Source organism: Pyrus communis, chromosome 3, assembly GCF_041283825.1.
Source record: "Pyrus communis isolate YQ-2024b chromosome 3, ASM4128382v1, whole genome shotgun sequence".
Lineage (NCBI taxonomy): Eukaryota > Viridiplantae > Streptophyta > Magnoliopsida > Rosales > Rosaceae > Pyrus > Pyrus communis.
In genome coordinates this window covers 3,226,583-3,253,465 of record NC_142567.1, presented here as the reverse complement: position 1 = coordinate 3,253,465, position 26,883 = coordinate 3,226,583, and the positions used below count along the sequence as shown (strand labels likewise).

General features: G+C 37.0%; 2 pseudogenes; one reads left to right on the top strand and one right to left on the bottom strand.

Annotated features, from left to right (window-relative positions):
• LOC148697754 (alpha,alpha-trehalose-phosphate synthase [UDP-forming] 1-like) overlaps positions 1 to 21,334 on the top strand; it is a 35,140-nt pseudogene extending 13,806 nt beyond the window's left edge.
• Positions 7,674 to 11,567, bottom strand: LOC148697755 (protein FAR1-RELATED SEQUENCE 5-like; annotated as a pseudogene).
• Positions 21,335 to 26,883: the final 5,549 nt, after the last annotated feature.

Below are 26,883 nucleotides of genomic sequence, written 5' to 3'. Positions count from 1 at the left end.
ATCAAAGATAGTACCAATTCCACTACACAATTATTACATCCACATGTAAAGGTACTTAGACCTAAAATCTAAGCTTTGATACCACTAAAAGTTGTCACGCCCTGATCTCGACATACGTCCAAGATCAACACATGATGCCACCAAGTATCCGTATCTCAAACATACCCCGCCTCCGGGATATGGCAAATCACAACTTAAGAATCGATTTGCATAGTAATTTTTCGTATACTTTATGGCTGCATCTAACCTCCTCGTTAGACTGTCTACGTACCCTAAATAAGGATCAAGCCATTTGTAGTTCACCTTCACTATACTCGAACAATCATCACATAATTCACTATGTCTCAATATAGAACCACACTACAGGCATGTAACATCATGAGGAACGTTCGACCAAGCTCAACAATATTCTCCAACGACATTGGTCAATGAGTCTAATCATAATCATAACAACTAAATCCAATATCATTCAATAATCACACCGACAATAACACATACAAAACACTTAAATGCAGGGCTAGAGTGACACAATTCGGCTCAAAGCCTACATCTCCGAAGAATGCGATCAAAACCAAGGAACCAACAAGTCAAATGATGCGATTTCGGACCACTCAACGAAATCATCAACATCGGGTTTTGGACCAACCAACGGAACCAAGACACCAAAGAGGATTCCGGACCACTCCACGGAATCCAACTAAAATATGGCACCTACTGAAATGTCCCAAGTACCACTAATCCTCATCACCCCTGGTATGCATATGGTCCTCCATCGCGGATATACCAAGCAAAACTATAGGCATAATATCATCGTGCAAACGGTGATTACCCATCACGGATATACCAAGCATGATCACCCTTGAATATGTATAGTCCCCCATCGCGGATATACCAAGCAGGACCCCATCCTAACTCTAGGTAGTGATCACCCATCATGAATATACCAAGCATGATCACTTCTAGAATGCGTATGGTCCCCCATCGCAGATAAACTAAGCAGAACCATAAGCATAGTCTAATAACGTAAGCAGTGATCACTTATCGCGGATATACCAAGCATGATCACCCTTAACAGTCCCCCATTACGGATATACTAAGCAGGATTGTATCCTATAGCTCTAGGTAGTGATCACCCATCGTGGATATGTCAAGCATGATCATGCCTAGGATGCATATGGTCCCCCATCGTGGATATACCAAGCAGAACCATAAGCATGGTCTATTCGTGTAGGCAGTGATCACCCATCGCAGATATTCCAAGCATGATTACCTCTGAAATACGTAATCTAAGTACCACCGCCAGCACACAATCTACCACTACCTCAATCCCTATGATTTCCAACATAGGCACCTGCACTATTAACTTCTCATGACTACTAACTATCTTGTCATACAAGCATAAAAGTTCTACATAATGCTTCTAATAAGATTCTAGGTTCACATCGTCTTAAAAATAATCATACACATCATTCATATTATCAAGAATTTAAATATACAAATGCATGTCACAATATGGCGTTCCAATCACTTAAACAGAGGCAAGCATTAACTGGAATAGCTCACTAACCATGATAGGCCCACTAGGCTCTATCGGGGCTCTAGTCATGCTAAACTCATCATTTACAAACGATTCGGAACATTTTATCCGAAAGTCAACCCTCAGTCGACATGGTCACTCGTAGGATTGACAATACTACCTAACTCAGTCTGGAAGATCCACCCACCGAATCTCCAATCCATAACTTCCCAAGAGTTCCATTAAGCTTCTAGAACAACATCCTAAAGTTTCGGAACGATCTAACAATCAGATCTCTGCCAATCGATAAAATTATGTGGTGACCGACGTTTAATTTTACAAAATTAGGAAACCAATCCGGGAAGATCTGTACATCAGATTCCCGATTTGTCAGTTCCTAATATCCTCAAATATTATCTACTATTACGTATTTAAGTTTGGCGTCGATCCAACGGTCGAATCGTTAATTCATATAATGTTCAAGTGGACGTCTCTATCAAAACTATAGTCATACGACGAGATTTCGTTAATCGAACATCACATATGGAATCAGGGTATCCAAATTAATCTAGAAAATGTAAGTGGGGTCTCGGCCCACGCATCGCCACACGTGGCGGCCGGCCACCCCTTTTTGTCGGAAAATTTAACTATTTCAAAAAATTACTAAGTTTTGCAGGCAAGTAGAGGGGAACAATTTTCATACTTGGGCTGAAATCCAATTCAGCTAGGATACGCCTGAAATCGCCCATGAACCGCCGGAACCCTTAAATTGGGTGTGCTTCAATTTGACCTTCAAACTCACTCTGACGCCTCCACCACTGCTTGTATTTTGTTCATGAGGTTGAGGGGAGCCTATTGGTGGTGGTAATTGGTTGAGTTAGCTTCACGATTTGAGGAATCTTCACACGAACCCGTCACACCCATCGACGGTTCTTCACCAATTTACAACCAAAATTCTTCTAATTTTGGGTGGAAATGGAAGAGAAAGTGGTGAGATGATAATTGGGCATGGTAGATCAGTCCAATTCGTTGGAAATCCAATGGAAAACCATAAAAAATATGGAGAAACGGGTTGGGTTGCATGGGTCAAGGAGAAGACTCGTATTTTTTGTTTTTTCCTCCTTTTCTTCTTCCCTCCTTTCCCTCCTTTCTTCCTTTCCTGATTCGTCCTCACCCTCCCTTCCTTTCCCTCATTTCCCTTCTTCTCCTCCTTCCCCATTTGGTCCTCCTCCTCCTCTATTTTTTTTTCCCTCCCACCGCCTCCTTTTTTTTTTTTTTTTTTTTTTTTTTTCCTCTTCTTTAGCTGCCATTTGGCAGGTCTAATCTTTTTCTTTTATGTTTTTTTTTTCCTTCTCTTCATTGGTTGATACTCTCCCTCTAATTGGTCCTTAAACTAAAATCTAATTGGGCTTTATTCCCACAAGGTGGGAATTCACTTGATTAAAAAAAATTAACATTCAACTATTCGATTTAATTACTAAAATTAACGGAATTAAAACTAAATAATAAAGATAATGTAAACATGTAATACGAATTTAAATTACGAGATACATAATGAATAGTGAAATTCTGGGGACGGTATTTCACAAATCTAGTCTCCTTAACGTTGTTGGTTAACTTTACACCGAAAGAAGTTTATGAATTCTTTTCTAAGTAGCTTTAAATGGCTTAGACTCTGTGGTGGGATTTGTTGGAACTTTTGAAAAGATGTTCTAGTTTTCAATATTTGCTATGGATTGCAACTTGAAGGTGGAAGTTTTGTCTTTGTTAAGTTTTAGCTAGGTGTCTAGTTTGTTAAGTTTTTATTTTTGTTTGAGTCTTGTTTTGCTTGAGGATAAGCAAAAAAGTTAAGTTTGGGGGAATTTTTATAAGTAGATTTTATATTATATATTTAACTATATTCTTAGTATATTTTGGCTATTATTTTAGAAGAATTTTGATACTTTGAATTGTATTTTCAATATAGGACTTTCGATTTTCTCTGGAGTAAAACGTGATCAAATAGATGAATTTTGGAGTAATTCTAGTTGTAGGAGGTTCGTGAATCACTTAGACTGATCGTGTCAAAATATCAGATTTTTCCACCAAGCAGTTATTTTCTGGCAATAAAATAAATGAGCAGTGCACTGTGCTGAAAAGTGACGTTTTGGGCTTCATTGCGAGTTTTGGAGCCCAAGATAGCCTATTTTGGTTTTGGCCCCTTCTAGAGATGTGTTCAGAGCATTCCAATCTTTAGAACAAGATATCATGGGCTGGATTTGGAGGATATTTGAAGCTAAAACGTGGTTGGACAGTTCCCTTGTAGATTCTCCTAACTTAATTAGGATTTTATTTTCTAGTATATTTTATTATTATTTAGTTTCCTAATTGGAACAAAAGACTTTTATTTAGGGATTATGCGATAGCTTATGTGGAGGATATAAGGCTTTGGCCGGCCCTAGCTTTTCTACTTTCTCTTTTATTGGACTTTGGAGATAGGAAATTGGTTAGGGTTCTTAAAGAATTTCAGACTTTTATTTTAAGGTGTTTTCATTTTTTTCTTCTTAATAATATTTTATGATTTTAATCATGAATGTGCGTAAGTAATCCGTTTTGTTAGGGTAAAGCCTTGAGCCTTAGCATGAATATGTAATTTTTATTTGATTGCTTATGATTGATTGCATGCATGCTTTGAATTATTGATCATTTTGCTTAAACTATCTAATTGTCTTAATACTGGATCACCATTAGGATCTTTAAAAATGTAATTTGATACAATTTTGGTCGGAAGGTTCCCTGGAATTGACGCTGGCTTCTTATGGTTGATAATTGTAATTTCACAAAACATAATGAGTCTCTCATGTTCATTTGATCTGAACGTCCGGACAAATTATATGTTAGATATACGTTCTATTTTGGAGGTTCCAAATAGAATATATATTATGAAAACTTAACCTTCAAAGTGGCATGTGTAGATCATAAGTAATTGGTAAAAATACATAGGATTGTTAGGTGATGGCGGAACCCTAGTGCTTTTATAAATTGGTATTTAAAACTCTTTTCTTTTATTGTATTAATTTTGGGCGAATTTACTATTTGTTTTTAATTAAAATTCGTTTTTAATATTACCCAAATTCAAAATCTCCTTTCTCAATTTTTAATTTTCAGTACTTAATTAGGAATTGTTTTTACATAAATTATTTAAATAGTCCTTGTGAAGAACGACCTTGCATAAGCATCTATACTACAACATCATTGTACTCTTGCAAGTATTTTGTGTGATTTAACCTTCTTTTTGTAGGTACTAAAAATCCTACCACGAAGCTAAAAGGAAGGGAAGATTCGCACTATTAAAAAAGGTAATGCTAGAGAGACTAAATTTGTAAATTAAATTTTGAAAACTTAAGGACATGGAAGTTGATGATTGATTTATTACTTAACCGTTGATAAACATGCTCATTCATATTAGTGACACATCATTTAGTTTCCAAATTTAGTCTCTTTAGCATTACCCTTTTAAAAATCAATAGCTACGTACAAGGGTATAAGCCTCCGCTTTAAATGGAACCAACAAAGAACAACGAAATTAAGAGGTTTCTCCAAATGAATAAATCATAATTTATTGACTGATATCGAATTTGGGGGCAATTAGCAAGATTCTGATTTGTGTTATCCCTTGAATAATCGCCAAGGGGTGTATAATCAGAAATTATTTTTCATCAAAATGTATGTAGTTTTGTTAAAAATATAAAAAATTGATTTGACTAAAAAGTATACAAAACTGATTCTGCGTGTATTTGAAACTAATTCTGTAAAAATAGTCGATGGCAGGTTGGACGGATTCTAGAAATAAAGGATACAAACTGATTGTATATATAATTTTGAAAGTGATCCTACAAAATGGTCGATTAGGATTTGAGCTGATGACACACACTAAATTCTTTAAAGTTGTATGCGCTGGGCTACAATAATATACATAATTGTTTAGGGTATGACTGATATTTTAAAAAATTGTTTCCATATTTTAGGTTATTGTTTTTGTCTCTCCTAGAAATGTTAAAAAACTAAGAGAGTTGAAATATTTATATATTTTTGTCTCCATATGTAAGGCTTCCAAAAAAATTACTCAAACAAATTAAATGCCGTTTACCAAAGAAAATAAACAAACTAAATGTCTAACCAAATAATACGCAACAGGTGTATCTGGGACTTGGGGCGTGATTTTGCGAACAACCTAAATTTATTGATATCTTTTTTATCTTATACGGCATTATATTCCAAATTGTAAAGGGATTTTAAAATGTTCAATTATTGAAATGACCACATAGATCAAATATTGACGCCATCAGATATTATATCAAATGCAATCCTTGATTATTATATCAAATTTATTATTCTCTTATGACAAGAGAAGAATACATCAAGAGCGTAATACTTTGGCAATTGCTGCAGCTACATAAGCAACATCATGGAGAGCTTGGCTTCCGTCTTTGAAAGGACTGCCGCCGGAAAAGCGTCTTTCGCATGAATCTGCGTTTGCAACGACATTAGTCATGCCTAGCTCTGCTGACTTATAGTCACCTTTAGGGAAAGCTTCAACGGTTTGAGGAATATCAAGTTGGAAAATATCGGAGTAGTTAAATCTGCAGTCTTGTGCGGGTATATTTCCCGGCTCTCTATTCACCAGCTCCTCGAGTCGGAGATTAACTTCGTGTGCCTTAGCCTTAACTGCATCGACCATTATGATACCTAAGCCTTTGACATCTGCTTTGGCGCTTCGAGGGTCTGATTGAAGTGTAGAGATACAAAGATCGGGATATGGTGTTTGGTTGCATGTTTGTGCGATCAGATTGGCATCCATTGGAAAGAAGACCGTCATCCTGTTGCAGTGGCTAGTTGGAAGAAAGACAACTAGACAAACAATTTGAACGAGAAATATCAGTGCTTTTGTTGAAGGAGAGTTCGAATTATTCTTCATCTTTTCTTTTCTTGTGCGCACAGAAAAATAGGGTAAACTTTAGGACTAAGGTTTTTTGTGGTTGGCTTATAGAATATGAGGGGTATATATAGCAATACAGGAAGGCTAAACTACGATAGAAATCTTATCACATCAAAGCCCAATCAGAGTTATGTCAACATAATTCCTTAAAAGTTAAAACAAAGAAACCTAAATTTTAATAAAATGACATAAAACAAAATCCCTAAAGAAATAAAATATTTTCCTTTTTTATTTTCGGACCGGATTAATCTACAAGAGCCCAGTATGAGGAGAAATTTTTAGGTGTACCGGGTACACCAAAAAAATTTGGTGTACCCTCACTCATTAGAATTTGATTTTATTTATTTATTGAAAAATAAGTGAGGGATAAGTGAGGATTTATGAGTGAGGGTACACCAAATTTTTTTGGTGTACCCGGTACACCTAAAAATTTCTCCAGTATGAGATCTTAATCAATATTAATTGGTGGTGTCACAATCACTTTATATAGAGAGTAAATCAATCGGAATTTTGCACACTAGGGCCAATTTGATGGAGAAAAACTTGTATGGGGCTTGACTTGCCACTGGATTTCGCTAAATGACACTACAATCCACTTAAAACTCGCCACGTGGCAAGTCTTAAATATATTCTTTTGTCATTCTTTTATATTTAAAATTTTTATAATTATTTTTTTAACTAATTAATATATTATATATATTAATGTTATGTTTCCTTTTTTATTTCTTTCCCCCTATTTATTTTCTTCCCAAATCCCCCCACCACACTTTGTTTTGCCGACTCCCTCCCCTTTCTTTCTTTCCCAGTTTTGTTTGTTTGTTTCTTTTTTTTTTTAAAAAAAAAAAAAAAAAAAAAAAAGGGTTATGCACCCACTCCAAGTTTATCATGGAAAGCAACCATAAGTTTCTTTTCTTTCTTTATACAATAGTTGCTGGGCACACTCCAGATTATCGAGTCAATTTTTTCATATTTGTTATCTTTCACTTTGTTTTGATCGTAGTAACTTTCTATTTTCAAGAAAGTACTTCTCTACCAAATATAATTAAGAACCATAGATAATACTATTTGAAATAAAACTTTGATCAAAACATTAGCTATTAAAAAACTTGATATCCCAGGTGAATGTAAAAGTTATTTTGACTAAATGTCAAGCAACCAGTCTCTTCAATTCATCCATCTTCAATCCATGAGCTCTATGTTTCCAGCATCTGCGCATTTTTCTAAGAATTCTTGAAGTTGAAGAGCTAAAGTTATGTTATCCAAGATGTCTACTGCCATTAACCTAAATCAATAAACAAAATGTTAGAATGATAACACAAATTGTGACTTATAACTCCAAATATAAGTTTCAATACAAACCTGATTATAAAAGTCATGAAATGATGGATACAAGGTTGTCATATTTGATGGAGCATTGATATACTCTTGATTATGTTGCTCTGCAAGTGTACATATATTCATTACATAATAATATAGTATATTCACAATAAAAAGTATAAAGTACCATATTGAATGAGTATTACCAGAAACTACAGTATTAGGTGGTGACATTTTCGAGGTATATCTAACTTTTGCCACTTTCTTCGATTTTTCCAAAGCACTCTTCAATCTCTTATTGGTTACCCCTTTAGCTCTCACGGTTGGAGGATCCAATATATGTTGATCATCATCTTGAACACCGGAAGTAGATAGGCTATTTTTCTTTTTAACCTTATCTGAGGCTTTCTTTGCTTTTATGTCCTTTTCAACCAACTTCATTGCCTCTGATAATTTTTCACTAACAATGTGAGCACCCCAATCACTCATTGACGCTAAGCTAAAAAGACTATTTCCTTTATGCATCAATTGACTGAGACGTAATGATTGAGCAGACTTCAGATTTCCTTGTGGTGATGAATCATCTAAATCACTACTCAAAAGCATCCCTTCTTTGACTGTTTTGGTCCATCTCTTTAATACATATTGGGTCGGTATACTAGTAAGATATTTCGAATCAAACACCCTTAAAGCATGACGACACAATATGCCCTTAGCTTCATACATTTTACATGAGAAGGAAACCATGGAAGTATGAGAGATAAACTCAATTGTGTTCACTCTTTTATGACCTTCTTCGGTTGATTCATAGATAGTAACACCTTCTTCATTACTAACTTCACTTAACCTTATTGTCAAACAACTCATGTACTCAATTTCAAAGAACTTGAATATTTTATTGGTGTACACCTCAGCTGCATGACATAAAATTCCACTAATTACTTTGAGACGAGGCATACCTTGTTTGCAGCGAAAATCTTCTTGTAACTCTGTCAAACGCATGTCTTCTAGCTTTTTCTCATAGTGAAGCACAAACTCAATAATATTTGTTGTCTTTGTACACATTTGATGGAAAACATTATTTGTACTCTCAACTCTTTGAGTGGATTTCATATTTACAGAGAAAGTATCTAAGCTAAAAGCAGGACACCACTTATTACGAAGGTTATATAGCTTATTAAGCCATGGATGAGTTTGAAGGTTGAACTTACTCGTCATGGAATCCCATGCAACTTCAAATTCTGGTACACTTTGACAACCACCAAACACCTTGTTGAAATGTGTTCTGAACTCAGGATTGGCATAAAGGCTAGAAATATTTTTTGTAGCATTATGTGCGATGTGCCAAGTACACAACCGATGACGTGTCCCCGTAAACACTTGCTCAATAGCATTTGCCATTGCTTGATCTTCATCAGTGAAAATAGTCTTTGGTTGTTTATTGCCCATCGACTCTAAGAATGTCTTAAATAACCAAACAAATGATTCGGTGCTTTCGTCTAACAAAAAAGCACAACCAAGTAGCACATTCTTCCAATGATGATTAACTCCAACAAATACAGCGCAAATCAAATTGTACTTGTTAGTTCGAAATGTAGTATCAAAGCATAAAGCATCTCCAAAGCAATCATAGTCTAATATGCAATATTAAAGATGAAAGGAAAATAAAACTGTTTTGGAAAAATCAAATTAAGAAAACACTAGAGTTCCACCATCACCTTGCAATCCTATGTATTTTTATCAACTACTTATGATCTACACATACCACTTTGAAGGTTAGGTTTTCCTAATTTATATTCTACTTGGAACCTCCAACATAGAACGTATATCTAACATGCAACCCGTCCGGACGTTCGGATCAAATCTGAACTTGAGAGACTCATTATGTTTTATGAAAACCCTTTGAAAAACCATGCAATCCTTAAGATGTGGTGTTCATCTTAAGTGAAATTACAATTATTAATCACAAGAAGCCAACATCAATTTCAGGGAACCTTCCGACCAAAATTGCATCAAATTACTTTTCTAAAGATCCTAATGGTGATCAGACATTAAGACAATTAGATAGTTTTAATCACGGTGATCAATAATTCAAAGTATGCATGCAATCAATCATAAGCAATTAAATAAAAATCACATATTCATGCTAAGGCTTACGGCTTCACCCTAGCAAAAGGAATTAGTTACGCATATTCATAATTGAAATCATAGAACATATTATTAAGAATAAAAGGAATGAAAACACCTTAAAGTAGAAAATCTCCAAGAACCCTAGTCAAGTTCTCTGTATCCCCAAAATTGCATAAAAGAAAGCCTCCTCCAATGAGAACGGCCAAGTTCTTTTAATATCTCCCTAAAAGCTAAAACACAAACCCTAACCCTCCAGTATTTTATTTCCACTAAGAGACTAAATAATAATAACATAAAATAGAAAATAAATCCCTAATTAACCTAGGAAAAACTGCACATAAACTGTTCAGCCACGTTTTAGCCTCAAATCTCCTCCAAATCCGGCCCAAGATAGCTTGTTTTAAAGATAAGAACATTCTGAACACATCTCCAGAAGGCCACAAACCCATCCGAGGTCATCTTGGGCTCCAAAAATGCAATTCAAGCCCGAAACGTCACTATTCCAGCACTGCACATTGCTCCTTTATTTTATTACCAGAAAATATTCGCTTGGTAGAAAAATCTGATATTTTGACACGATCAAGCTAAGTGACTCACGAACGTCCTCCAATTGGAATTACTCCAAAATTCGTCCATTTGACCATGTTTTGCTCCAGAGGAAGTCGAAAATCCTATATTGGAAATATAATTCAAAGTATCAAAATTCTTCCAAATTATTAACCAAAATATACTAAGAATAGGGTTAAATATATAATATAAAATATACTCATCACCCATCGACTCTAAGAATGTCTTAAATAACCAAACAAATGATTCGGTGCTTTCGTCTAACAAAAAAGCACAACCAAGTAGCACATTCTTCCAATGATGATTAACTCCAACAAATACAGCGCAAATCAAATTGTACTTGTTAGTTCGAAATGTAGTATCAAAGCATAAAGCATCTCCAAAGCAATCATAGTCTAACCTTGATCTGTCATCTCTCCAAAAAAAATTTGTCATCCGATTCAGTTGGTCCACTTGTATTGAATAGAAAATTTTGGAATCCTTAGCTTGCCTTTCCTTGAAATGATTAAACAAACTTTGTGCATCTCTTCCTTCCATCGTTTCAAACTTCTTCCTATACAAAAAATTTTGACAATCTTTCTTTGTGAATCCAACATTTTCAGCCCCTCCAACTTCTTCTGCTAAGTAACAATATGACTGTGAGGGCTTTATACCTGCATCCACCATAGAACTAATGACCCCAGCATGAGCATCGTGTATTTTTCTACCTGATCTTAGAAATTGTCTTTCTTCAGGCTTGGCAAGCTCATGATTATGAATTGAATTAACGTGTGAAATCTTCCATACACCTTGATTTACTGAAAATCTGATTAAAGCCTAGCAACCTGTTCGTGTAGTTAGTTTATCAACCATGTTGTCATTGCCTAAGTCTTTAAATAGTGGAAACCCTTCCTTGGAACACAAAAAATCTCGTTGCGTAACATTATTTGATTTATCTCTTCGAATATGCCCTTTACGAAGACTGAACCCCTTCCTCAAAGCATAAGCATTGCATACCTGAAAAGCTTCAGCGTCTGAATACACCACCATTCCGATTTTCAGATCTTCTTCAAACTCCATTGCCTTAGCAACAACCTATTAATTGAAAAGAATAAAAAATCAAAGATTAGACTAATATATTAATTAAAGACTCATAATAAAGAAGGTAGCAACCATAGCAGACACCCTAATTCATATTATAAATATAAAAAAACCAAAAACCCTCACCCGAACCCAAAAACCCCCAATTAAAAGAAAAGAAAATAACCCTAGTGGGTTATTCATGTCACATGATCAAAGCAACTATTGTATAAAAAAAGAAAAGAAACTTACATATTCTTGATTGCTTTCCATGATAAAATTGGAGTGGGTGTAGAACTTTTTTTTTGTAAAAAGAAAGAAAGAAACAAACTGGGAAAGAAAGAAAGGGGAGAGAGTACTAAAACCTTAAACCTACTGCAAAACAAAGTTGTCCGGGGTGGGGGGGGGGGATTTGGGAAGAAAAAAAACAGGGGGAAAGAAATAAAAATGGAAACATAACATTAATATATATAATATAATATATTAATTAGTTAAAAAAAATAAAAGAATGATAAAAGATTATATTTAAGACTTGCCACATGGCGAGTTTTGAGTAGATTGTAGTGCCACTCAACGAAATCTAGTAGCAAGCCAAACCCCACACAAGTTTTTCTCAATTTGATGAGCTAGCTAGGATAGGTGATTTCGGTATTTTGTGGTTGCGTTATAGAATGTGGGGTATAAATAGCAATACAGTAAGGCTAAACTAGGATAGAAATCTTATCACATCAAAACCCAATCAGATATGTCAACATAATTCCTTAAAAGTTGAAGCAGGGAAACCTAAATTTTGAATAAAATAACATAAAACAAAAACCCTAAATAAATAAAATATTTTCCTTTTTTATTTTCGGACCGGATTAATATACAAGAGCCCGGTATGAGATCTTCATCGATATCAATTGGATTTTTGTACAGGAAGGACCAGTTTGGTGAGGTGGCTAGGATAAGTGATTCTCTTTTAATTTCGACTTAATTTGTTATAATCCAAAAATCGTACTTTTATGGATGACATTTTATTATCAAATATGTGGTTCTTTTATTTGTTTGGATTAATTATATGTGGCATTGAATAAATGAAAATTGAAAAACATAAATGAATTTTTTAAGTCCAATCCAGTCATCTACTGACAATGGACTGGATTTAAGTCCAATTCAGCCTCACCCAACTAAGTGTTTCCCAAGCAATGAATTGGGATTCAAAGCATAACCAATCCCTATCAACCCTATCTAAGGGCCAATCTTATCTAGCTTATACAACGAGCCCCAAGTTCTTTTACTCATGTGGAGTGTCGAAAGGATGGAGATTGGACAAGTTCTTAGAAAGAAATAATATGATTTTAAATGATATTCAAATTTTTACAACTTTTTGCATGCGTGGCTCACTTTTAGAGGTTTTGCCGTATTTTTCTTAGTTAGAATTGCAATATGGAAGCAAGTGGTAAATTCTACTCGTAATTAGGGCATTATTTTTCAATTTATTACATTCGAGTTCAATTTTTTTTTTTTTTTTTGAATTCTAACAATATGGAAGCAAGTGGCAAATTCCACTCGTAATTAGGGCATTATTTTTCAATTTATTACATTCGAGTTCCAATTCTTTTTTTTTTTTAATAAAGTTTAGATTAGACATTTTCACTTGTAATAAAAAAAATTGTGACGTTGTATGACTTCAATCTTGCGCTTCTTGCCAAGCAAGGGTGGCGGTTGGTTCAAAATCCTAATTCCTTGGCGTCTCGGCTATTAAAGGCCAAATACTTTCCTTATAATACTTTCTGGCAGGCATCACTTGGATCTTCCCCGTCAGTGTGTTGGTGGGGCATCTTGGAAGCACGATCATTTCTGGAAAATGGGTCCCGCTAGCGGGTAGGGAATGGCAGCTCGATTAGGATATGGTAGGATCGGTGGCTTGATCGTCCTCATCTTTGTGGAGTATGTGGCTAATTTGATTGTTCCGGAAACAGCGTCGTGGAACATCAACTTGGTTAATGAATTATTTCTTCTTAATGAGGCTGCAATGATTCTTGCTACTCCGTTAAGCTGTAGACTCTCGTCTGATAAATTAATATGGCATTATGATGCGAAAGGCTTGTTCTCTGTAAATAGTGCTTATAAAGTTGCGTTTAATCGTCGCTTTAAGGCTTCATCATCACAATCAAACTTGAGGGGAGCTTCGGTGTAGAAAGCAATATGGAGATCGACTATTCCAGGTAGAGTAAAGATGACGGTTCTTTTCATACTGGATCCAATATGGAAGGTGTAAGTGCGGTATTTTGCGACGAAGTTGGAAGCTATGCTGGAGGTTTTGTTCGTAAAATATCCCCTGCATCAAACCCTACTATGATGGAAATGCTTGCTGTTCGTGAGGGTGTTCGTTAGGCAGCAAATCAAAATTTGGCTTGAATTATTGCGGAAAGTGATTCACTACAAGTGGTTCAAGCTATTGGTAATAGAGTCTAGAGGTCTTCACTTATGGATCTTCTGGTGAATGATATTCATGTTCTTTTGCGGGACTTTGTGAATTTGTAGGTTTGTTATGTGTGCAGCACTGCTAATGTTGCAGCACATGGTATGGCTAAGTTGACTGTTTCTTCTTCTATTGACTTTTGTTGGTATGAGGAGCCTCTGGACTTGACTGTGGAGGCCCTTTCTGATGTTGCTTGATTTATGATTTCTCAATAAAATGCTATCATTTCTCTTCAAAAAAAAAAAAAATTACGATATGAAAAATCATATTTTGAGCTTAAATAACTTGAGCGAGACTTTGAAGATTGAGCTCTAGCCCTTTTTGGTGAATAAATATTGTTTAAAAAAAATAATTGGAAATTCATCAAAAGCCAATTGAGTACATAGAAAGCTGACACCAAGACAAACGAAAACATAATCAACAATAAACAACAACAGGGGGCCATAGGGACAGAGTAACATCGACGTCGCACTAAGTGCCAACGTCCCCTCGTAACACCCCAAAAAGACTAGCTACCAGGAAGGACAAGGAAAGACATGCTTGTTGAGAATAAGATCCTCTTCAAATCCTCTTTGTGGGGATTTGGGTGATCAATCAATCGTATATGTTCATCGTATATCGTGTGATCAGTTTTCGTTAGGTACTATTTATATTCAATTTAAAATTTGAAATTTAAAATGATTTCTAATCGCACGATATACTATGAACAGACACGGTTAATTGATCTCCGGATCCCCACAAAAAAGGATATGGAGATGATCCTTGTCCTTCTTAAAATTCAATTGATACGTATAAGGCTACAAGCCTCCACTTTAAGTGAAACCAACTAAGAACAATGAAATTAGGAGGTTCTCAAAACGAATAAATCATGACATATTGTTTGGGCCCAAAATAATATTTTGGGCCAAGCTTAAAGTCGTTATTGGTCCAGTAATATTCATTTGGAATCTTGTCAATGGGTCGTCCAGTCAAGGTTAGCTGAATCATATTACGAAGACAATTGGTTTAGATAAGGGTGAGGTAGTCAAACCCTAATGCAACAAAGATTCTTGAAGCTAAGGATGCTTAGGATTATGGGATGAATATGGTTCGTTAAGGAGCTTGGTTCAAATTCCTATAGAGATTAGAATTAGCCAAAACCTGATCAGATTGGGTTGAGGAGTTCAAATCCTAGTAAATTTCTAGTTCAGCTATGAGGGGGTTCGTTGCTATAAATAGAGAGGGGAGTGCATCATTCAAGCCCCCTTTAAATCAACACACAAATTGCCCTGCGCAAAACTTCTCAACAACCTTGAGATTTTTTCTTCTTCTCTTTTTTTCTCGCCAACACATCTTCAGTTTGGATAAATAGCACTGTGAAGGTAACCGGTGACATCTTCAGTTTGGATAAACAGCACTGGAGCTGTAGAATCAGCCAATCGAGGAGCACCTTCAGTTTGGATAGACAACATTGCTTTGAGACCCATTGGTTATTTACCCAAGTCTCGATCAACAAGGATTTCCGAGTCCTCGTTGGTAGAGATCATCTCATCAGCCTTCTCGGCGAAGTGATGTGCTACCAGGTTACTACATTCAGCACATTAAAAGCCGAATTTGAAATTGAACTTCACAGAGCTAGCAGCCTTGTTTTCAAGCTCTAGAATCCGAAGGCCGAGACATGTTCTTTCCTTGGTCGTAATCGCAAGCTTAAGAAGTCAGCAGCGCACCCAACGCCACATCAATATATTTTACTCCCTGGCCAACCTCGGCAAACGAGTTGGCACACCCCGTACATAATCTAATAACGTAGTTAGCTTATTAGTTACTCGGCTTGCATGTCACGTAGGCTTGGTAGTTTTTAGGGTTAACATTTTGGCACGCCTAGTGGGACCCGTGCTAAAGCTACCAAGTTCATGACCATTGAAACACGGTCAATAAAAAAGAAAACAGTCATGGGTAAGTTAACGACTAATCTTCTACCTACAGTCTAGAGCCCATGACAAGATGGTTTGTCACAGGCACAGAATCTTCTTGCTGTTGTATCACCTGAAGCCACAAATACAACATGCCAAGAAAATAGAGTTAATCTTGGCAGTCAGACTCATGATGCAGAAATCCCTACCAAAACGACAAAATGGGTTTTTATCAAATGACTAGTGGAGGATTGTGACGGCGACGATGATGAGGCTACTGATCCACCATCTAGATCTTTTCCCCGACAACGATTAGAAGAACAATCTTGGCAGTTTGAGCAAATGTTCAGCCAAGAGGTAAAAAGCATACTTGAAGAGATGCATGATAATAGCGTTGTACACAACAGATTGCTCGAAGTTTTGGTTAATAAAGTCCATGATATCGGACTAGCCGATCGAACTAGGCAGCTTCTTCTTCTAAAGAATAATCCTTTGCCAACGATACAGGCCGAGACAGGATCTGCTCGGCTAAAAAAGATTGACATAGAAAAGATTGGTGAACCAAGCAGTAACTTGGTCAGAATTGATTGAGGAGCAGAAACGGCGCCTGTTAGCATGGTCGAGGTCCAGAGAATGATTGATTCGGCCTTGAAAAATGGGCTAAAGTTCTCAAAATTCATTCACCCATATCCAGCCTTTGTAGAAAGGTTTGAATATCCTAAGGGATTCAAGATTCCAGACTTTAGCCTTTTCACTGGAGAATCATCATTGTCCTCGTTAGAACACATGGCTCGATTCACTGCTCAATGTGGAGATGTTAACACTGATTTTCATAAACTAAGACTGTTCAATTTCTTGTTAACTGGCTCAGCGTTCGCATAGTACATCAACATCCTGCCCAACTCCATCCAAAGTCAGGAGGAATTAGTCGAGAAATTTCATAAGCAATTCTGGAAACTATTTTTATAACTCTTCTAACTTTTCTACTAGTAAAGTCTTAATGTCTCTAAAATGGACAGGTGATCATCGGATTTCCTTAGCAAATATAATTTTGGATTTCTTCAGATACAGTAAGTTGGATGAGAAGCCCAAATAAAGATCAAAAGGGTGAATGGACCTTGGATGTTGTTCTGGAGAATTCTGTTGTCAAGCAAAGCGGTGATGCATGGAGAATTATTCTCGACATAATTTTAGACATTGACTTAGTTGTCCCTGTTGGTATATGGTTCAGCCCATGATGAATGATCTAGATTATTTTCGTAAGCAAGTGAGGTGGCTGGTGCATGCTAGACAATTCTAGCAAGTTATTAAGTCAGTGGAAGAAGCTAGAAAGTACTAGCTTCCTTGGTTGCAAATGGAAACATCTAGAAGCTACAATTATGTGGCTAGTTTAGAATTATCTAAGCTAGAGGTTTGTAGAATATACTAGAAACTAGAAACTAGTTCTAGTTTGTAGAAGGAACTAGAAACCAGTAGAATGTCAAGCCCTCACCTATAAATATGGATGTGATGTTGTAGTGGTGTAACCAATCGAGAACTAAGTGTGAGTAGCAAAGGATCAAGTCCAAAGCTAGAGTTCCACTCCAAAAGTGAGAGTGAGAGTGCTCCACTACAAATTATGAGTGAAGTTTAAAGTGATAGAAATTGTGTGTTATACTTTCTTGTATCCACCAAGCCTTGTCTTTGGCTTGGTAAGACTACTCTTGTTGTACTCATCTTTTTCATATAATGAAGATTGATCATTGTTTTGTGGACGTAGGCATAAATCGCCGAACTACGTAAATTTTTGATGTCCATTTTCTACTTTACTTTGTGTATTCTCTATCTTGTAGTACCGACATTCCTAACCGTCTCCAAGCCAAGTTCATTACTCAATAGTCAATACATCTTCTGTCAAGTGAAAATTGCACTGCATCCATGTGTAAGAAAATATAGGAAAAAACTCCTGATTCTAGAAAGAATGAGAGTTTCATCCAATAGGACCAATACCAACCAAGAAGTACACAGGAAAAAATCTGAAATTTAACTCATACAATACCAATTAAATAGTTCCTTGAGTCAAAATCTGCTGTTTGATACTAACTCGCCATTTTATCGTTCGTTAACAAGTTTGTAAAGTAAAATTCAGACACACGTTAAGTAATCGCGAACATTACTTTGTTGAATATGGCGTGTAAGCAGCAGCCCTGTGAATGAATGAATGAACGTAGTTGCCTCTTTCCCTTACTCTTTAATTTCATGCAATCCCCCCTTTCCCTCTATGTTAATTTCCTCCCTTTACTTTATGTTAATTTCCTGCACTTCCTCCTTATCAGAATACACATTCCACACACACCGGAAGCATCACTTGCCGCAGCAATTGCGTAGCTCCGGCTTCTTGGGCGGCGGAGCCGCTGCTTTGCTTCTTTTCTTCTTCCCTCGACTTCCCTAATTTTATTGCCTGATTTGATTGTTTGTGCCGTATCCCCTCCGCGGTCGGCCAATCTAGTTTTTGAAAAGGTTATGGAGGTGATGAAGCAAAGCAGCAAATCACTGATTGGGACCAAAAACTGCCGGCTGAAGTCAAGGAGACAGAATATGGGTTTGGGGAATTCATCAATCTGTTTGGTTGTAGAGTGCGAAGACGAAGACGACGACGATGATTAGTTTATTTTTTGTTTTTGTTGTTTATTTATTTATTTTTAAACAAATTTCTTTTCTTTTTTTAATTAAAAATAAACTTTTTGTAATCCACATGACGTTATATATTAGAGTGTGAGGTTCACAATGTGCCATGTCAACACACTAACAAAATTGTAACAGAATAACGATATTGATTTATACCATTTATTTTCAGGATCATATTAATTGATTTGGATATGTTTTTTGGGTTGGAAGTTGGAAACATATTGTAGTTTTCGATACGTTGACCCTTCCAAGAATCCTAAATGGAATGCTTGTATTGTAAACGGTAGTGGATGGAATATGTACTGAAACTTGACATTCATATTACTATTTTTAAGTGAACTAAACGATACTGTTGTAGAGGCGCAATCACGGATCAGACAGGTGCCGCCACCACCACTTCTAAACAAGGACACAATTCAAAGTTATTTGCAAGCAAATAATTGATTGCTCATACTTGTATGTTATGGGCATGTCGCAGTTAAGAAGTAATGTTCATGTACCTCTATGGAATTTTTCTTTAAATATCGTATCTGCATGGTATTCAAAATTTGATGGATTTTTCATGTATTCTTGGTCAATTATTGGAAGCCTGATACACATAATGATTAAGTTTCGCAGAAAAGTCTTATTGGTAATCAAATGTATACGTACACATCAAATCTCACTCCCCATATAAATGGTTTCGGTCAGTTAGCGGAAGTGTTTGACATTATCTAGACTCTCACCAATGTTGATAACATGAATCATGAAGTTGTCAGCTATCTCATTGATTATTATACTTCTTTTTTCGATTCTTCGATGACCATAAAGAGCTGAATTCTCTTCTTAAGCAGCACAACTTTTCCAGATTGTGTACACGTTATATTTAAAAGATTTTATGGTTTTAATTACCATCTGGTTGGCATTTTCTTTCATCCTGATCTTTCTGGTGATTGGAACTCAGGGATTCAATGCAGCATTAACTGAACCAGTGGACAAACCTGAGAGACGAGGTGATCAAATAAAAGAAATGGAACTTAAACTGCACCCTGACTTGAAAGAAACCTTATCAGCACTCCACAGTGATCCAACAACAACTACTGTCGTCCTCAGTGGGAGTGACAGATATGTCTTAGATGATGTAATTCACCCATTTCCAGATCTAAATTCTTTAGTACCCTTACTTTATTCCTTTTCTAATTAGGGTGTTTTTACAGAACTTTGGGGAGCTTGATATGTGGTTGGCAGCTGAAAACAGGATGTTTTTACGCCTTACAAAGGGAGCAATGGCGGAACTAGAAATTTTTACCGGGTGGGCTAGCTTCAAGATTTAAATCTTTATAAACAACGAAAAGTTTTCACAGTATCAGCTAGCTTAAGAAAATTGTCACTGGTTTGTAAACTCTATTATATAATTAAACCGAGAGAATTCGAATCAGTAACTAAATATATGGTGGGCTACATTCGAAAATCAGTAAAAACTACAAGCAAAATTTTATTTTCTACCGAAAGCTACCCTGGGCTGTAGCCCAGGGTATCCCTTAGTGTGGCTCCGTCGGTGAAAGGGAGAATCGATGACAACAATGCCTGAACATTTGAATATGGAATGGGTCGGCAGTGTGAAGGTGCATTTGAGTCTTGAATTCAAGTTATATTCCTTTTAGTTGTTTCATCGTTCCTTCATACTTACAATACGGATGTTATTATTTCGGCAAGTTTTTGTGTATTTCACAGAAAAAACCCCGCGATCACATTTTGAACCGTGAAACTTCCCTTGTGTGGAATTATAAATATGCAGGTACTAGTTTCTTTTCCAACCATCTAACCGGAAAAACAATTGAAATTTTTGTCAATCTAATGCCTACTTTTTTCTGTTTCTTTTTCACCTTATCATATTGTAGATGTTGATTTTGGAAGACTTCAAGCCAGGGATATGCTGCAGCATCTCTGGACTGGCCCGATTTCTAATGCCTCCGTTGATGTTGTTGAAGGTAGCCGGTCTGTTGAGGTTCAAGCAGTTGGTCTGACAAAGGTGAATATATGAAGGACAAGGATTGTCTGCCCTCCCGGTGCCCTCTTGTGCTCTTCTGTTTATGTGGTTACGGTTAAGTCACATCAGCATTTTATATTACTATTCATTGTTGTATTATTATCTGTATAAGAAAAATAATATAAAATGTTGACGTGGTTTAATCGTGACCACACAAGTAGGAGGGCACATGAGGGCACCGAAAGTGGAACAGCAGACAATCCTTGTCCATATATGAATGCTTTTTTGCCTGCTGCATATATTTTTCATACAACAGATGATTTTTTTGGTCTTTTTATTCGTGTCTGAAAATGATCTGTTTCGGTTCAGGGTGCAGCAATTGACCGTATATTGGGAGAGATTGTTCACAGTAAATCCATGACATCCCCCCATTGATTATGTGCTGTGTATTGGACATTTTCTTGGGAAGGTAAATTTCTTGTTCCACACGTCATGAATTTTCTCGTCTCTGAACCCCAATTATTTGAGTCATTTCAAGACTCGAACGGTCGAACCCTTTTTCTTTCTTTTTTTTTTTTTTTTTTTGGTCGATTTATGATATTTTTCTGGTATGGGAAAAAGTGCTTATATGCTTTTACTTCAAACAGTGGAAAATGGAGAACATGTTATTCAAGCGTTTGTTTCATTTTCACTACAGGATGATGAAGATGTGTACACCTTTTTTGAGCCAGATCTTCCCTATGAGCAAGAACCAGGATACATGATGGACTAAGGCCTAACAAAAGAAGATCTTCTTTGAAGGCTCTGGCATTCAAAAGCGGCTCAACATCGTCTCATTGCAAGGCGCAACGGCCTTTACTAAACCCTGAGAAGAAATATGCAAATCATATCACCACAAATCCACATTCTAGGGATGACTCGGCCTGATTAATCCGCATTGGGTGGCATTGCCTACTTTATCACATGATAACCATAGGTGGTCCTGCCTGGTTAATCTGCATTGGGGGACCACGCTATCGGATGGATGCCTATGGTTCTGCCTGGTTAACCCACATCGGGGAACCATACACATTCTTGAGTGAAGTTATGTTGAGTGGTCCGGAAACCGTATTATGTTCATATTCCACTGAGTTGGTCTAGAATGAGGAAACATAGAAGTTGCTTAGGTTTGTGTTGTTGTTGTAAGTCAAAGTTACAATGCTATTTCTTTGGATTTCAAGTAAGGAAATACGGCAAACCTTACAAAAGTTAGCTTTATTAAGCTTAGCGAAGTGAACAAGGATTTTAATGTTGGTTAACTAAATTAAATGCTAATATTATGCATCTTAGTTTCATTGATTCGATTACTTATTGTGATTGTGTAATTGTTGTTAGAAAACATTGCGATATACATGAAAGATGAATGAAAACCTTGGTTGTTAATTGGTTGACATTCATTATACAGAAATTAGTGATCCATGCTCATTGGGCTCCATTGAGTGATTATGAAGCTTATCGTTTCTTGCCAATGAATGCCTTGAGAGATTTCTAAGCTTATCAGAATGGTTGACCTACGAATGGCTGGATCCCTACTTAGGGTATACAGGCAGTCTAACAAAAATGTTGTTGAATTGTTGTTTTGCTTTTGGTCATGTCTTGAAGGCAAGGCATGATAGATGAACAGGTACATTGTGATGTCACGAGTCGATCCTGGACATAGCTCGGAATTGGGGCATGATAGAGCCAAATGCTCCAAAAGTCCTATTGCTCAACACCTTCCTTATATAGGCGAAGTGTGATTCAAGTTTAAGCAATGAACAAATTTGACTACACCAAAAATCTTAGTTAACATATTAGCGAGGTTGTCTTTGCTTGGAATTTTCTAGAGAATGATCTCCCATTCACCGACAACTTCACGCACATCTATGTGCTTAGTCGTCTTATGATCAACTTGATATTTAGCCAAATTAACAGCAGTATGACTATCACAATGCACCTCCATCTGCTTCTGATCAACCCCCAAATCTCTAATAAGTCCATGTATTCAAATGGCCTCCTTTATAGCTTCAACAACTACCATATATTCAACCTCTGTAGTATAAAAGGCAATAGACGACTGCAAAATGGACCTCAAACAAATTAAATGCCAATCTAGAAAATTTGAGCTCGAGATTAGGGGTTTCAGTTCAAATTCGAATAGGAAAAAACCCAAGTCGGTGAAAAGAAATTAGGAGCTTTTAAATGGAAGCTGTCGAGCTTTTAGAGACAAGGTAAAAAAAAAAAAAAAAAAAAATCCGTTATTTGAAAGGAGAAAGCAAAAATTGAGAAGGGGAAATTAAAACTTGAGTCTTCTCTATGCCCAAATGAAGCAACTGAAGACGAAAAGAAAGAGGATGACCATTAATTACAGTTTACGATTTGGAAATTGGGATAGAGAGGAGGGATTGGGCGTCGTGAAAATGCGCAGGCGTAGAAATATGAATAAATTTAAACCGAAGCTAGAATTTATTTAAGCTAATAAAGAGAGTGCACTGTAGTGGGAAGAACCCAAATTACACAAGTAATCAGAGCATAGATGATAGTGCGACATAAGTAGAACAACCTAGACAATTATTTCACAACAAGAATAAACTCCTACGTTTACTTGGGTGAATGTCAGAATCACCAGTAATCCCTCGTTCGCCACAGAAGATTTAGCTAACTAAGTCTTGGAGGGGTAAAAAATAGAAAGGGTGAGTGGGCAAAAACAAAGGTTTGAGAAATACATTTATTTTCATAACATACTAACCCCTTAGCGTAAAACAAATATAGTTTGCAGAAAATCATACTACGTATGAGTATGAAATCAAATGTAATTTGTCAATAATTCAAGAAAGACAACAAATCACAATATCTCAACCGTGGCATATGAAAAGCAGGTGCTCATCAATATATGTTAACACACGAGTTCATGCAGACAAATTCTGACATGAACAGGACTAGGTGTAATCATAATATATGCTCTAGTACTATAATCACGTGAAGGCTGGCGGTAAGCGCATCACATACGAGTCCTAGTTGCCTAATGTAACCTAGGACAGGATTGGCACCTATAATGGATCCAAAGTGAGCATGTTGGTGCGATATGAACATACATGTGAAGCTTGGTTTTGGCCCGGACGAGTAGTACATCGGTGCAAGCATGCATGATGAGCAGATAATATATATATATATATATATATATATATATATGTATGTATGTATGTATGAACATGCCATGACAATTTATAAATCACAACAATATGATAGCACTTTTAAAATGAAATAAAAACATGGCATGATAGGCATAATATTAAATCCAAATGCATTTGTGGAAACCATAAAACTATATATATAATATAATTAAAAACAAATGCCCACTCACTGATACGTAGTCGGATTGTAACCTCCTAGCCTTGCTTGACCTCGAAGCTCCTCGGGATAATTTTCCCTTATATGCGAAACATTTATAATAATTATTTAATTAAAGCATACACGAAAAAGGATAGAAATTTCCTGTTTAGTTTGCTCAAATGGAGGGTTAAATATACGAAAATATTATACGTGATGTCACAGATCCTCACATGTCGGCCACGCGCCGCCATGATGTGGTAGGAGTCCACACTCGCCTTCACGCGCCTTCTGCATGTGGCCACACACACAGGACTCGCGCTGGCAGAGAACTAGGGAATATTTTGTGACACGCCAGACCCTGATATTCACCAAAAACCAAGGTAGGCACGTGCTGGCCGACACCCGAAGGTGACGAAGCCATATTAGAATGCATGAAAACTAAGAACAATTAACCGACATAAATAAAACTTGTAAATTTAATTATAATGAATATGCAATTGTGGAACATGTTCAGAGCATGCAACTAATCCGAGACACTAAAAAGGAATAATATAAAATTGAATGAACAAAAGGATGGGTCCTACATCGAGATGACTCGAAGATGCCAATGCGGGAGTGCCTTGACGCCGAGATTGTACGCCTTGAATCTAAGTCCTGAGGGGGTGCAAAACAAAACATGAGTGGACCAAGTTGATAAATAAGTAATACTAAAACAGTTAATCTTTAACGTACTAACCCCCCCGGTTTAGAAAACTCGTATAGCATAATATGTAATAGGTTTTTTGGAAAACCCTAGCATGCCATAAAACTTTCATTAAACATATAACATATATAGTGTGCTTAGTAGTGGTATCCTTTCCTGCCTGAAGGCATATAGAACTCTTCCGATCAAAGCCACCTACACACGCTTGACCGAAGCCATATATAAATATCTCTCGGCTGAAGCCACCAACCAAACGCCAGGTCGAAGCCAATATAAGGATCTTTTGGCCGAAGCCATCAACCAAATGCTCGGCTAAAGCCATATATAGGTATCATTCGCTCGTAGGTAGGACCATTCGCCAGTAGGCAGTATCATTCGCTTGTAGGTAGTTCATATGAATAACCAATAAGTAAGTACATAAAAATATTAACATAATATTTCTAATATATACATACATATATATATATATATATATATATATATATCTATCTATCTATCTATCTATCTATCTATCTATCTATCTATCTATCTATCTCAAATGGAGCTCAGTAGCTAAAACGTCATATCGTAAAACCACGTTCACAAGTATGTATATAGTTATCAATCATATATAGCACAAGGAACGTAAAGTCGATAAAGCATAATATATCATAAAGTGTACATCCAATTTACTCATAAACATAGTCATAAAAATCATGCTTTTCATATATGCATTTCTAATAGTAAAATATGCATTTTAGAAGGGGTCCACTCACCTTACACCATTGGCGAATAACCGTGCAAACAAGGGTGGACGGAGACGCCACTAACAAAAGCACCTAAGCACATAAAGGGTCCAATTAATAAAATTATACTACAACGATTGAATTTCGGGAAACGGACATCATAAACGGATTTAGGATGTCGAAAAACATAAAGGGGGACCTTGGGTACCTTTATGCGCCGTTGCACGTGCCACAATAGGGCAGCGGCCTAGACAGCCACACGCCGCCGCACGCACCGATTTGGGTCGCCAAAAAGTTGGCCGGAAAAATCATCGGTGCTGCCGCTGTGGACGGTGATGGAGTATAGTACCTCTGGTAGAGGAGCGTGTTGTCCACGCGCCGGCTAAGACCTACGCTCACAGGTGCCCACACGCAGGCTGACGTGCGGACCCACTCGCGGCTTGGGTTCTAGGATCCGACTGGGTTTGGGCTGAAGGTTTTGGGCTACAAAGTTGGGCTTGGGTTGTATGACCCAAGGGTTTTGGGCCGGGTTTGTTACTGGGTTATGGGGTTGGGTTTCAGGGTTATTGGGTTTGGGTTGGCCAAATGGGCCGTGTTTCATGGCCCAAATCTTTAGGCCGGACTAGGGTTGTGGAACTTAGCTTAGGGCTACCAGGTCGGGTCGACCTGGTTTTCAAACCGGTTCTCACAAAAAAAAGAAATCGGCGCTTCCCAAGCTTTGATCAACCTCCAATCTTAACCCTAATGTACGATCTACCCACCAAATTGAAGACAACCAAGTGTAGATTAATATTATACGTTTGGTTTCCTTAGTAGTGGCTGGAGCTAGCCGGAAATCGGCTCGACACAGAGAGAGCGTGCGAGAAACGTCCGAAGGTTAGTTCTAGTTCAGGTCTTGAGGAAAGAGGCATGATGAACTGGTGTGATGGTGGTGTGGCTTGCCAGTGAGATGGGTAGTGGTGGTGGTGCAACGGTGCACCGAGAGGGGTAAAAGCTAAGAAAGAACTCGGGGGAGTTGAGAGAAAGAGAGAAAGTGAGGAAGCATAAGGGGGAGAGAGAGTGGGAAAATGGGATTGGGCCGGGGACAAAACCAGAGGGTGGGCCCCCCTTGGGCACACAAAGGGTGGGCCCCCCCTTGGGCACACAAACTAAGACCAAAAATATAATTTCAAAATAAATATCCTAATCTTAATGAAATTATAAAAATGCCCTTTTGTTCCGTAAATTCTAGGACGTGTTATTACATTTCGTCAAACTAACGAAATATTCTGTTATCTATAATGGAAGATTCAAAATATAGCTTAATGGCGTGAGAATATTTTTTCAATTATAATGGAATATTCTCCTACTTCCTCAATTTTCCGGTCGCCATCGTGTCGTTCGCCGCCGTAGTCTGGTTCACCGAAGACTGGAAAAATAAGCCAGATTTTTTAAAAAACTTTAAAACTTCTTCATTTAAATGAAGCTTGGAAGGAGGAGAATAAAGTTATACTTTTTTGGGAGTCCAAAAAATGGATGGAGATGGACTGAAAATGGCTCGAA